General features: G+C 47.2%; 2 pseudogenes; both read left to right on the forward strand.

The window, feature by feature from the left end:
- The first annotated feature begins 227 nt into the window (after nucleotides 1-227).
- LOC146822592 (18S ribosomal RNA) lies at nucleotides 228-2,031 on the forward strand (annotated as a pseudogene).
- Nucleotides 2,032-2,741: 710 nt separating this feature from the next.
- Nucleotides 2,742-10,929, forward strand: LOC146822593 (28S ribosomal RNA; annotated as a pseudogene).
- The last annotated feature ends 2,837 nt before the right edge of the window (nucleotides 10,930-13,766 follow it).

Raw genomic sequence — 13,766 nt, forward strand, 5'->3', positions numbered from 1 at the left:
TGCGTCTCGCTCAGGCTTAGCCTTGGCCTGCCTCTCTCTTCTGGGAGAGATGGCTGGGCTTGCCGTTGCCTGTGCGACCGTACCTCTCCACTTCTCCAGCAAGCCCTCCCTCCCAGGCGTGCGGGTTCCTTCCCCTAGCAGGCTCCCAAGAGGGAGGGTTGTTCGAAGGTTGCCGGTCGGGGAGAGGGGCATGCGGCTCCCGAGCCCACCCCATCAGCAGGTGCAGCTACCTCGTTGATCCTGCCAGTAGCATATGCTTGTCTCGAAGATTAAGCCATGCACGTGTAAGTAAACACGGCCGGTACAGTGAAACTGCGAATGGTTCATTAAATCAGTTATGGTTCCTTTGATCGCTCCATCTGTTACTTGGATAACTGTGGTTATTCTAGAGCTAATACATGCCGAGGAGCGCTGACCTCCCGGGATGCGTGCATTTATCAGACCAAGACCAATCTGGGCTCGCCCGGCCGCTTTGGTGACACTAGATAACCTTGGGCCAATCGCACATCTCAGTGATGGCAACAATACATTTGGATGTCTGCCCTATCAACTTTCAATGGTACTTTCTGTGCCACCATGGTGATCACGGGTAATGGCAATCAGGGTTCGATTCCAGAGAGGGAGCCTGAAAAACGGCTACCACATCCAAGGAAGGCAGCAGGCGCGAAAATTTCCCACTCCCAACTCAGGGAGGTAGTGACGAAGAATAACAATACAGGACTCTTTCGAGGCCCTGTAATTGGAATGAGTACACTTTAAATCCTTTAACAAGGATCCATTGGAGGGCAAGTCTGGTGCCAGCAGCTGTGGTAATTACATCTCCAATAGCATATATTAAAGATGCAGCAGTTAAAAAGCTCGTAGTTGGATCTTGGGATCGAGCTGGCTGTCCGCCGCGAAGCGAGCTACCGCCTGTCCCAGCCCCTGCCTCTCGGCGCCCCCTTGATGCTCCTGGGGATCCGAAGCGTTTACTTTGAAAAAATTAGAGTATTCAAAGCAGGCCGGTCACCTGAATACTTCAGCTAGGAATAATGGAATAGTATTTAGGTTCTATTTTCTTGGTTTTCGGAACTGGGGCCATGATTAAGAGGGACGACCGGGGGCATTCGTATTGTGCCGCTAGATGTGAAATTCTTGGACCGGCGCAAAACGAACCAAAGCGAAAGCATTTGCCAAGAATGTTTTCATTAATCAAGAACGAAAGTCGGAGGTTCGAAGACGATCAGATACCGTCGTAGTTCCGACCATAAATGATGCCGACTAGCGATCCGGCTGCGTTATTCCCATGACCCGCCGAGCAACTTCCGGGAAACCAAAGTCTTTGGTTTCCGGGGGGAGTATGGTTGCAAAGCTGAAACTTAAAGGAATTGACGGAAGGGCACCACCAGAAGTGGAGCCTGCGGCTTAATTTGACTCAACACGGGAAACCGCACCCGGCCCAGACACGGAAAGGATTGACAGACTGATAGCTCTTTCTCGATTCTGTGGGTGGTGGTGCATGGCCGTTCTTAGTTGGTGGAGCGATTTGTCTGGTTAATTCCGATAACGAACGAGACTCCTCCATGCTAACTAGTTAAGCGACCCCCAGCGGTCGGCATCCAACTTCTTAGAGGGACTAGTGGCGTTCAGCCACACAAGATCGAGCAATAACAGGTCTGTGATGCCCTTAGATTTCCGGGGCTGCACTCGAGCTACACTGAATGGATCAGCGTGTGTCTACACTTCGCCGACAGGTACAGGTAACCTGCTGAACCCCGTTCGTGATAGGGATTGGGGATTGCAATTATTTCCCATGAACGAGGAATTCCCAGTAAGTGCGGCTCATAAGCTCACGTTGATTAAGTCCCTGCCCTTTTTACAAAGCGCCCATCGCTACTACCGATTGGATGGTTTAGTGAGGTCCTCGGATCGGCCTCGCCGGGGTCGGCAATGGCCCTGGCGGAGTGCGGAGAAGACGATCAAACTTCACTATCTAGAGGAAGTAACAGTCGTAACAAGGTTTCCGTAAGTGAACCTGCGGATGGATCATTAACGGCGGAGTGGCCTAAGCAACGGATGGCGCCAGCCCAAAACCCTTGGCCGCCTCCTGCGAGCATACCCTAGGCACAGGACTTGCCCTGCCCTTGCGTGCCCCAGCTGGCAGAGCGGTCCATGGCCGCATGGCCGCATGGGGTGCTTGTGTGAGGACCGGACCTTGGCGGGTCTTCCTCCACCAGGGGAGGACCTGACTGACTGGGGGACAGGGGATGGGGGGCGACCCCCAGCACCTGTCCCTCTCTCTGGGAGGGGCACAGCGGTGGACCCTCCCGAGACAGAACCCATGCTCACTGGGCATGACCCCAGTGGTGGGGGGAAACCGAATGGCAATGCCTCCCCAGGCTGGGACCACCACCCCCCTGAAAGGCCCTGCCGCCCTGGGCCCTCCTGCACCCAAGTCCCTGCCTTCCCGGGCTTCGGGCGACCGTGGAGTGGCCCTTCTAACCCCGCTTCCCCGCCTCGGCGGGGAGGAAGGGCCATCGACCGATCTGGCCCAGGCTCGTCCAGGGGCACCTGGCTGCATGCCGCGTGTGGCTCTCTGTGCTGTCCCATGTGCTTCGGGCGCCCATCTCCGCAGCTGGCTTCCCGGAGAGGGGGAACCTTCTCCAGATCCGATTCGGGGAAAGAGGGCGCACGCTGCCGGGATGCCAGGCCTGGCCTTCCCCGGTGGCTCCCCCAAACGCTTCGGCATTTTTGTCCGACTACGACCTCAGATCAGACGTGGTGACCCGCTGAATTTAAGCATATTACTAAGCGGAGGAAAAGAAGCTAACCAGGTTTCCCCCAGTAACGGCGAGTGAAGAGGAAAGAGCCCAGCGCCAAATCACCGCCCAGTGGCGGGAGCGGGAAATGTGGAGTACAGAAGACCGACTCCCCAGCGTTGCTCAGGGGGCCCAAGTCCTTCTGATTGAGGCTCACCCTGCGGACGGTGTTAGGCCGGTAGCGGCCCCCGGCGCGCTGGGATTGTGTCTTCTTGGAGTCCGATTGCTTGGAAATGCAGCCCAAAGCGGGTGGTAAACTCTATCTAAGGCTAAATACGGGCACAAGACTGATAGCCAACAAGTACCGTAAGGGAAAGTTGAAAAGAACTTTGAAGAGAGTGTTCAAGAGGGCGTGACACCGCCGAGAGGTAAACAGGTGGGGTCCATGCAGTCTGCCCGGAGAATTCAACACGGCGGGAAGGTCGGTGGCCCGGGAGTTGCGGATCCCCTCAGCGGGACCGGCGCCCGGCCCCTACCCGGCCCCCGCAGGGCGCATTTCCTCCGTGGCGGTGCACCCTGACTGGCTCTGGGTCGGCTGGGAAGGCTTCGGGGTGGCAGGTGGCCCTCTGTCCCAGCAGAGGGTATTACAGCAGCTGCTTTGCCGTGTCCACAGGGCCGAGGGAGATTCAACTGCCTCTGTGCCCCCCCCCCCAGGCTCCCGGCCGCCCCTAGGGGTAAGGGTCCCCTGCTCCCGGCGTGACTGTCGACTGGGGCGGACTGTGCTCAGTGTCCACCGACCGCTTCGCACCCCCAGGCGGGGAGGCCCACACCGGGTGTCTGTGGCGATGTCGCTTTTCCACCAACCCGTCTTGAAAAACGGACCAAGGAGTCTAACATGTGCGCGAGTCGGAGGGCCAAGAAAAACCCTGTGGCGCTATGAAGGTGAGGGCCGGTGAGCGCCGGCTGAAGTAGGATCCCACCGGCCCGTCTCATCCGCTCCGTCGTGGAGATGGAGCATGAGCATGCATGATAGGACCCGAAAGATGGTGAACTATGCCTGGGCAGGGCGAAGTCAGAAGAAACTCTGGTGGAGGTCTGTAGCGGTCCTGACGTGCAAATCGGTCATCCGACCTGGGTATAGGGGGCGAAAGACTAATCAAACCATCCAGTAGATGGTTCCCTCTGAAGCTTCCCTCAGGATATTTGGCGCTCGGAGGCCCCCAGTTTTATCTGGTAAAGCAAATGATTGGAGGTCTTGGGGCCGAAACGATCTCAACCAATTTTCAAACTTTAAAAGGTTAAGAAGCCCGGCTCGCTGGCGTGGAGCCGGCATGGAATGTGAGTGGGCCACAATTGGTAAGCAGAACTGGCAATGCGGGATAAACCGAACGCCGGGTTAAGGCGTCCGATGCCGACACTCATCAGACCCCAGAAAAGGTGTTGGTTGATATAGACAGCAGGACGGTGGCCATGGAAGTCGGAATCCACTAAGGAGTGTGTAACAACTCACCTGCCGAATCAACTAGCCCTGAAAATAGATGGTGCTGGAGCGTCGGGCCCATACCCGGTCATAGCCGGCACTGAGAGCCGCAGGGCTAAGCCGCGACGAGTAGGAGGGAAGCTGGGGTGCGCACGGAAGCCCGGGGGGCGAGGGCCCAGGTTGAATCGCCGCAGGTGTAGATCTTGGTGGTAGTAGCAATTATTCAAACGAGAACTTTGAAGGCCGAAGTGGAGAAGGGTTCCATGTGAACAGCAGTTAAAAATGAGTAAGTCAGTCCTAAGAGATGGGCGAGCGCTGTTCGGAAGGGACGGGCGAGGGCCTCCGTCGCCCTTGGCTGATCGAAAGGGAGTCGGGTTCAGATCCGCAAACCCGGAGTGGCCGGGTGCCTAGCAGCTGACTTAGAACTGGTGCGGACCAGGGGAATCTGACCGTTTAATTAAAACAAAGCATAGCAAAGGCCTGAGGTGGGTGTTGACGCCCAGTGCTCTGAATGTCAAAGTGAAGAAATTTCATGAAGCGCAGGTAAATGGCGGTAGTAACTATGACTCTCTTAACCTATTCTCAGTTGTAGTGGCCTTTACCTCCCAGTGGTCCCGCCGGTAACTGCCTCTATGGTACTAGACTCTGCGTAGAGAAGTATATAGAGACAGGCAAAACAAGGTTCTATCATGGCAGCGAGCGTGATAGTGAGAAGTGGCGAAGCAAACGAACACATTTCCAGATGGGGTAGTTCCTGGAGAATAAAAACCCCGTTAAGATGGCGTAAGGAGGTGCTGTCTTTTCAAGAAATCATTAACCTGATCACCGAATTTGACAAACCAGCACTAGCTTCAAACAATGCAACAAACAACAACGATTCCGGTCACGTTATAGGCCTTAGTTCACCCTCCGAAGCAGAAGAAGATACAACAGTAGACCTCAGTGAAACCATTGAATTTGTTGCCTCCTCAGCCAAGAATAACATTGATACAGCCAATTTTGAAAATCTACCGGATGTATACAAAATCAGCAAAGAACTGATAACAAAGAAAAGTGACTACTCAAAAAAAGTCACATATTGGAAATACCCAAACGAAAAGTATAAATGTGACTTGTGTGGAGACATATTGGGAACCGTCAAAGAATTGAGAAAACATGTCTCCAACAAGCATAAAGGCTTCTATCTCAAAACGTATTGTTCAAAATGTGACAAAGAAGCCGAATACCACAATATTGCATGCCATTATGCAAAATGTAAAGGAAGACCTCAAAAAGGAGAGTTGCCATTCCTGTGCAGCTACTGTGACCTCAGATTTGGAACAAAGATTGGAGTCTCACAACATGCTCGGCACGCGCATCCAAGAGCGCAAAATGAGGCTAGACTAGCAGCTCTAGCAAGCAGCAAACCATCAAAACTATGGTCACAGGAGGAAATACTGCTATTAGCAGAATTGGAAAAAGTGTATGAGAGCAAAAGAAACATTAATGCGCTGATGGTCCGCATTTTGACAATAAAAATAGTAAACAAATTGCAGAAAAAAGAAGAGATAGAAGAGATAAGAGCAAAAAATCGGCAAAGGATGTACTGCAAGCATCCAATATCTCTGAGAATGACTCCTGCGATGAACCAGAGATTGCAGTAGAAGTAACAACAGAAAGGCGCAGAGACTTTATCAATCGGAAACGAGCGCCAAAAATAAAAAACTTTGATGAATTGAATGATAGAATCACAGAAATCGAGAAGTACACCAAAAACATCCAGCATCACGATGCTGCTATGGATCTGATGGATGAGATAGTGACTTATATATCAGAAAACACTATAAGTCCTGTACCAGAAAATCGTACCGAACCAACGAGCGAACTCGATAATGAACTTATGAACTCTGCTCAAGATGAGCAACAGACTGCCTCTGTACAAAACAAGATACCAAATAAAAATAACAAAAATGGAAGGCTCAATCAGACACACAAGAAACACTATGCAAAAGCAAAGGGCAGTTACAAAGAATATCAGACAATGTTTCAAAAAGACAAAAAGAAAATTGCCAGGATAATGACTGATGGGGCAGAAGATGCCACCTGTCAAATTAGTGCTGATGAAATCTTCCAATACTAGAAAGGCATAATTGAAAAAGAAAACAAGAAAAATCCCAAATTCATCCCAATTGACCGGATACCAGATGAATGGGAAATTGGAAGTCTATGTAAAGAAATTACACTGCTCGAAGTAACTAAAGCCTTTGATGAATCAGATTTAAAGAAAGCAGTGGGGCCTGATAAGATTGGTCTGAATGACTTAAATAAAGTGCATAGCAGGCAACCAAGACTGCTACCCAAAATCTTATCGTCTTGGTTATTGATGAGAAGAGTACCAGACAGTATTAAGAAGAACCGGTCAATACTAATACCTAAGAATGTACCGATTAGCGAACTCAAAAAGATAAGTAATTGGCGTCCAATTACCATCGGTACGCCATTCATGAAGTTGTTCACAGAAATATTAACTAAAAGACTCACATTTTCGTTGAAATAAATACGAGACAAAAAGGCTTCATGAAGGTGAGAGGTTGTCTCGAAAATCTGACTCTTCTGCAAAACATTATAAAAGGGGCACGAAAGAACAGAAGCTCGTTGGCAGTGGTGTTCGTAGATATCTCAAAAGCTTTTGACTCTGTCAGCCATGGTCATATTCTACAGAGTCTTGAAAGACACAGAGTTCCATCATGCATCAGAAACATAATAAAAGACTTATACACTGACTCAACAACATTTTTCAAGGGAAAAAACAATGAAGCAACTCCAGAAATAACAATGAAGTCAGGAGTTAAGCAAGGTGACTCTTTATCCCCACTGCTGTTTAATATTGCCATGGATCCTCTGATCTGTGATCTTCAGAAGGAAGGGAAGGGCTTCACATTCGGCTCCAATGATCTCATCAAGCAAATCACCGCTCTGGCCTTTGCCGACGACATCGCAGTACTCAGCAACACCTGGGAAGGAATGAGTACAAATCTGAAAATCATTGAAAAATTCAGTAAAACAACAGGATTAAAACTTAATGTGAAAAAACCACATGGATTCTATATAAGTCACCATAAAGATAAGATCCTGGTAAACAACTGTAAACCATGGCAATTTGAAAAACAAAATATTGAAAACATTAATCCAGGAGAAAGTGAGAGATACCTCGGACTGAACTTTGATCCACACACCGGCCATTCAAGCAACAACAAAAGTAATGAGGTTCTTGTTGACTTGGCTCAAAAACTCGACAATCTACCACTTAAGCCCACACAGAAAATAGAAGTATTTTGCCAATACTTGATCCCTAAACTGTCATTTAAACTGGAAATGACAGGAACAGAAGCAAAAACTTTAAACATTCTGGATCAAACAATTAGAAAGTATGTCAAACATTTTCTACACCTACCTGCATACACATGTGATGGTCTCCTGTATTCGAAAAGATCCTTTGGGGGCCTAAGTATTCCAAAGTTATGTACGACAATTGGTCTGAACAAAGTTAATAACTTATTGTATCTCAGGGAAGCTCCAGATCTGTACATAGCTCATTCATTCATGTATGCAGGAGAAGTAATCAATGAAAAAATTGATAGCATCATTAAATCACACAAACTCAACATTTTAGACAGTAGATTTCTGAGTCATGAATTGAATTTGGTAGCACCATATGATTGGAGGAAAGAGGAATTTGAGAAATAGGCAAATCTCCCTGTCCAAGGTGATGGTATAAAATACTTAGCAAGTAATCCAACCTCAAATTTTTGGATCAGCATACATAATAAAATAAAAGAAAATCAATACATAGCTGTGCTGATGTTGAGGGCAAATGTCTTTGATAGCTTTATTTCGGTCAATGACCATAAAAGCACAGATAAAATATATACATATTCATAAAATACATAAATAATGCAGCATTTAAGATAAAAAGTTATTAAACAGCAGTTATCAAAGTAGCAGCAATAAACAATTAGATTCCATTAATATTAAAAGTAATTAGTTGATTAGTTTATCAAGGCAGACCTTCTTCTCCACATACCATATAAAAAACGGGAAACAGAGAACACAATTGGGAGGGAAGTGTCATAGCGTAAAATCCTGCAGGCAGAATTGCTAATTGATAGAGCAAAAAGGTGTGGGTGGATGACATACAGGGAACCTCATATCAAAAATAGTCAAGGTGAACTAAGAAAACCAGATGTAGGGTTCACCAAAAATGGTACTGCTGTAGTGGTTGATGTTTCAAATCGTTATGAAAACTCACAGAATTCCCTTGAATTAGCGTATGAGAGTAAAATTAAATACTATCAGGATCTATCACAGCAAATCAAAGATCTTACCAACTGTAAAACTGTAAAATGTCATGGCTTTATTGTAGTATGTCGGGGTATTTGGCCTCAATGTAATGATGTTGCTCTGGCTGATCTTGGTCTGCAAATGTCGTTCCCATTCAAGAAGAATGTTTGCCTGACTACATTAATGGACACTCTAAAAATGTGCCAAGTATTCATGGACAATTACATTTCAGGTCAAACACTGAGATGTACACTATAGTACAGCACACATGTCACTTTTATAAACGTATTAGCCTAAATGTTGATTCACTAATATTGACATGTGGTTCAACAGTCACGTAATAGTTAATAGTTGACACAAGCATTAGTATAGATGTGGATTTTATAGATGTGAAGTTTTATAGAAATGTATTTTCAAACTAGATGTGCACTTTATAGATGTGTATTTTTTATAGTTGTGTGCTTATATTATAATGATTTAGATACAAATGTGTACATCATGATTATTGAAACGTCTTGAATAAAAAAGGTCTCAAATAACTACATATACATAGGGCCATATGTAGGTAGCCCAACAGCCGATTTTCGGTAAATATACCGTTACCGACCGGTATTTAGGCTTTTGAGATGTAGGGGGATCATTTCTGCATTCGGTAATTTACCGAATCGGTAATTTTACCGATTCGGTAAATACCGAATACAGAAATGAGATGTAGGGGGAGTGTGTGGTGGGTGTGGGGATTCGTTATTTACCACCAACTGAAAGTTGGTGGGAAATGACGAATGTCTCTGTTAATGCATTATTTGGCCCTTAGATGTGTGCAATGTGGCAGACACACATGCCCTCAGGGCATGTATGTGTGCCACATGTGCACACATGCAGGAATCAGGGGTGCAACAGGGTGTCAATGTGACACCCTGCCACCCTTGATTGAGCTCCCCCCATTACCGATTCGGTATTTACCGATTCGGTAATGGTAACTGGCTTCCCATTGATTCCTATGGGCCTCCTGGCCCATAGGAATCAATGAGATACAGATTACCATTACCGAATCGGTAAATACCGATTCTAAAATACCGACACTTACCGAATCGGTATTTTTTTACCTACATTACATTTACCGATTCATAAATACCGAATCGGTAAAATTCGGTATTTAAGAATCGGTAAATGTAATTTACCTACATAAGGCCCATAGTCACTACTTATTGCATTGATTATTGATATCCTGCTAATCAGGACTGTTCGTAGACAATTTTATATTGTTAGAATAGTACTGCAGGGTGTACTATCTCTGGCCTATACGTGACCCCAGTTCCAGTGAAAGACAGCATAAAGTGTGGCTGTACTCCGGAGCGAACAAATGTATTGTTGGAAGCAAAACCGATTTGACGCTGATGGGCAGCATAATAACCCAGAATGAGCCACCGCGAGGTGGTACAGATAGCTAAATGTCTTGTTATCTAATTAGTGATGCGCATGAATGGATGAACGAGATTCCCACTGTCCCTACCTACTATCTAGCGAAACCACAGCGAAGGGAACGGGCTTGGCAGAATAAGCGGGGAAAGACCCTGCTGAGCTTGACCTAGTCTGGCACTGTGAAAAGACATGAGAGGTGTAGGAGAAGTGGGAGGCCCTCGGGCAGCCGGTGATATAGCACTACTCATCGTTTTTCCACTTACCCGCTGAGGCAGGGCGGCGAGTCACGTGGGGCTCTCACTTCTGGCTCCAAGCGCCCAGTGCCCGCCGGGTGGGGAGTTTGACTTGGGCGGTACACCTGTCAAACGATAACGCAGGTGTCTTAAGGCGAGTCCAGGGAGGACAGAAACCTACCACGGAGCAGAAGGGCAAAAGCTCGCTTGATCTCGATTTTCAATATGAATACAGACCGCGAAAGTGGGGCCTCACGATCCTTCTGACTTTTTGGGTCTCAAACAGGAGGTTTCAGAAAAGTTACCACAGGGATAACTGGCTTGTGGCGGCCAAGTGTTCCTAGCGATGTCCCTTTTTTATCCTTCGATGTCAGCTCTTCCTATCATTGTGAAGCAGAATTCACCAAGCGTTGGATTGTTCACATACTAATAGGGAACGTGAGCTGGGTTTAGACCGTCGTGAGATAGGTTAGTTTTACCCTACTGATGGTGTGTTGTTGCAATAGTAATCCTGCTCAGTGTGAGAGGAACTGCAGGTTCAGACATTTGGTGTATGTGCTTGGCTGAGGAGCCAATGGGGTGAAGCTACCATCTGTGGGATTATGACTGATGTTCCTGGGGCACCCGGTGCTAAATCATTCGTCGACGACCTGATTCTGGGTCGGGGTTTTGTAAGTAGCAGGGCAGCTACCTCGCTGCCATCTATTGAAAGTCATCCCATGAGCCAAGCTTTTGTCTCTCTGTGCGTGGGTGCCTGTCGACGCACTCCTCCACCACACCCAGGGGTGGGTCCCTCTGCCGTCAGACCGGTGAGAGGGACGCAAAAGGGGTGACACGGTGTAACATGCTGTGACCCTTCCCTGTCTTGTCCCTTCCCCGCCCCCGTCCTGCCCTGTGTGTCCGTGCGCGTGTTCCCCGGCGCGCGTTTGGAATGTTGGGGATGCTTGTGCGTAAGCCGTTATTCCAACGGCATTCCGATATGTAATTTGAATAAAGCTGGTCGCTTACTTTATTCTCTCTGTCGTCTCGTCATTACATCTTAATTTTGGCAACGAGGATGGGATCAGGACCTGTCACTGGATCACGGCAGATCACCAGAGGCTCCTGACGTCCTGTACACTCTTCCACCGAGTGTTTTGTGAGGCGGACTTCCTCTCTTCGCTCCGCCTCTGTGTGACGCCCATTAACCCCTTCGCCTCACACCATTTGCCTTCCTTCAACCTTGTCAGCCCCGGGCAGGAGCTGCAACGAAACGTGAGTGAAGTGAAAATTGTCTGCCAACTAAAAAAATACCATAAACGGCCACCGGAGGGAGCCTAACGCCTTCTTAATCTTTGCTTCTTGAGATTTAAAGCATCTTCCCAACTAGTACCTGCACTGTGTCAAAATGACTGGAATAATGAATGCGGTGGCAATGCCCAGCACCTTCCTAGAAGTCCCTGGGCCACCCGCGGAAAATTGGACACAGTGGGTAAAATGTTTTGAGAAACATTTGGAGGCAATTGATGGGACTGAATATAATCCTAAGAGAAAACAAGCAATGATGTACAATTGTTTGGGGGCAGAAGGAAGGAGATTATTCGACCACATAACTCCAATCGAAAAAGAGGAAGGGGATGAAGAATGGGATGTATTTAAGGAGGCCAAATTGAGAATGAAATACTATTTTGACACCACTATGAGCGTGATAATGGAGAGATATAACTTCTACTACAGGTACCAAGCACCAGGTGAGGTGATTGAGTCTTACGTCGCAACATTGAGAATGTTAGCTACAACGTGTGCATTCAAAGATGCAGATGAAATGATACGGGATCAGGTGGTGATGCGTACCACGTGCGTGAAGGCGCAGGAGAAATTGTTATACCACAAGAATCCGAACCTAGAAAAAGTGGTTTCTACCATCAAAAGCATGGAAAGGTCGGCCAAAGGTGTTAAATTGCTGCGCAAACCAGATAATCAACAAGTGAGTGTCAATCTTGTGCGAAAGGAGGAGGAGTCCGCATCCAACAAACCACGCAAGAATTTCACTTGGCCTAGGAACCCCAGTACCCATGTTGGAAGGCCGAATTGTTATCGTTGCGGATCCAACGCGCATATGGCAACTAGCAAAGAATGTCCTGCGAGGGGCAGGATCTGTCAAGGATGTGGAAAAATGGGACATTTCCTTAAGGTTTGCAGAACTTCACGTTCTAAGAAAATTTACACGGTAAGCGAGTCAAAGACTGATGTAGACTCAGATGAAAGTGAGCTACTGGAGAACCTGGTGCTGCTGGTCGCCATCATCAACGGTGAAGATGCACAAAACCAACCCAGGTGTGATGTTGGTGTGAATGGTGAAGATGTCGAGATGTTGGTGGATACCGGGTCAAGAATAACAATTCTGTCTAAGGACACATACAGCGGACTCAAGTACAAGACACCGTTGGAATCTAGCAGAATCATTCCAGGAGCATATGGCGGATACAAGATAACATTAGAAGGGGTCTTCAAGGCGGATTTGTCGTTTAAGGGACAGAACACCTCCACAAAGGTTTTTGTAGTGGACTACAATGTAAACATTCTGGGTTGGCTGGAACAACAAAAACTTAAAATGATGATTAATCCTTGTCAACCACCGTATGTATTCAGCATTCAAGAGGATGGCCTGGAGACTATTCTCAAGGAATTTGAGGGGGTGTTCAACGAACAATTAGGATGCCTAAAGAACTTTGAACATCAGATTATCCTGAAGAGTAAAGCATATCCAGTGAAACAGAAAGTCAGGAATATACCCTTATCAGCTCGCACCGAAGTCAAGACAATCCTGGAGAAGTGGTGCAAGGATGGTATTATTGAACCAATCAATGCATCTGAGTGGTTGTCGCCAATGGTTATCGCAAGGAAAAGGAACGGAAAGATCCGTTTGTGCATTGACCTTCGCGAGCTGAACCGCCACGTAGTAGCTGATTGCCAACCTCTGCCCTTGATTAACGAAATGGTGATGACGTTAGGTAAAGCGAAGATCTTCACAACACTAGACTTCAGCGCTGCCTACCATCAAATACAATTGCAAGATGAATCAAAAAAATACACGGCGTTCATCACACCAGAAGGAGCGTATCAATTTCGCAGGTTGCCCTTCGGATTGTGTTCGGCTTCGGCTGTATTTCAACGCATAATGAACCAGTTATTCAAAGGCATGGAAGGAGTCAGATCGTTCCAGGACGATGTTCTGATTTACAGCGAGACAAAAGAGGAACACCTGGTCATCCTGAGGAAAGTTCTTCAGAGGATACAGGACAGTGGTCTTACACTGCAAAAAGACAAGTGCAAATTCCTAAAAGAAACTGTAGAGTACTTGGGACATCTCATCGATGGAAATGGGGTACGACCAAAACCCTCCTTGATTTCTGCAATTTCGTGTTCACCAAATCCAAAAAATTAGGATGAACTGGCATCTTTCTTGGGCATGTGTGAGTTCCATTCCAAATTCATACAACATTATGCAGCCAAGGTCGAACCGCTTCGGAAGATGGTGAAGAAGGATGCGGAGTTCATTTGGAATGAAGAATGTGAACGAAGCATAAAGAC

The sequence above is a fragment of the Triturus cristatus genome, chromosome 5_2 (assembly GCF_964204655.1).
Source record: "Triturus cristatus chromosome 5_2, aTriCri1.1, whole genome shotgun sequence".
Lineage (NCBI taxonomy): Eukaryota > Metazoa > Chordata > Amphibia > Caudata > Salamandridae > Triturus > Triturus cristatus.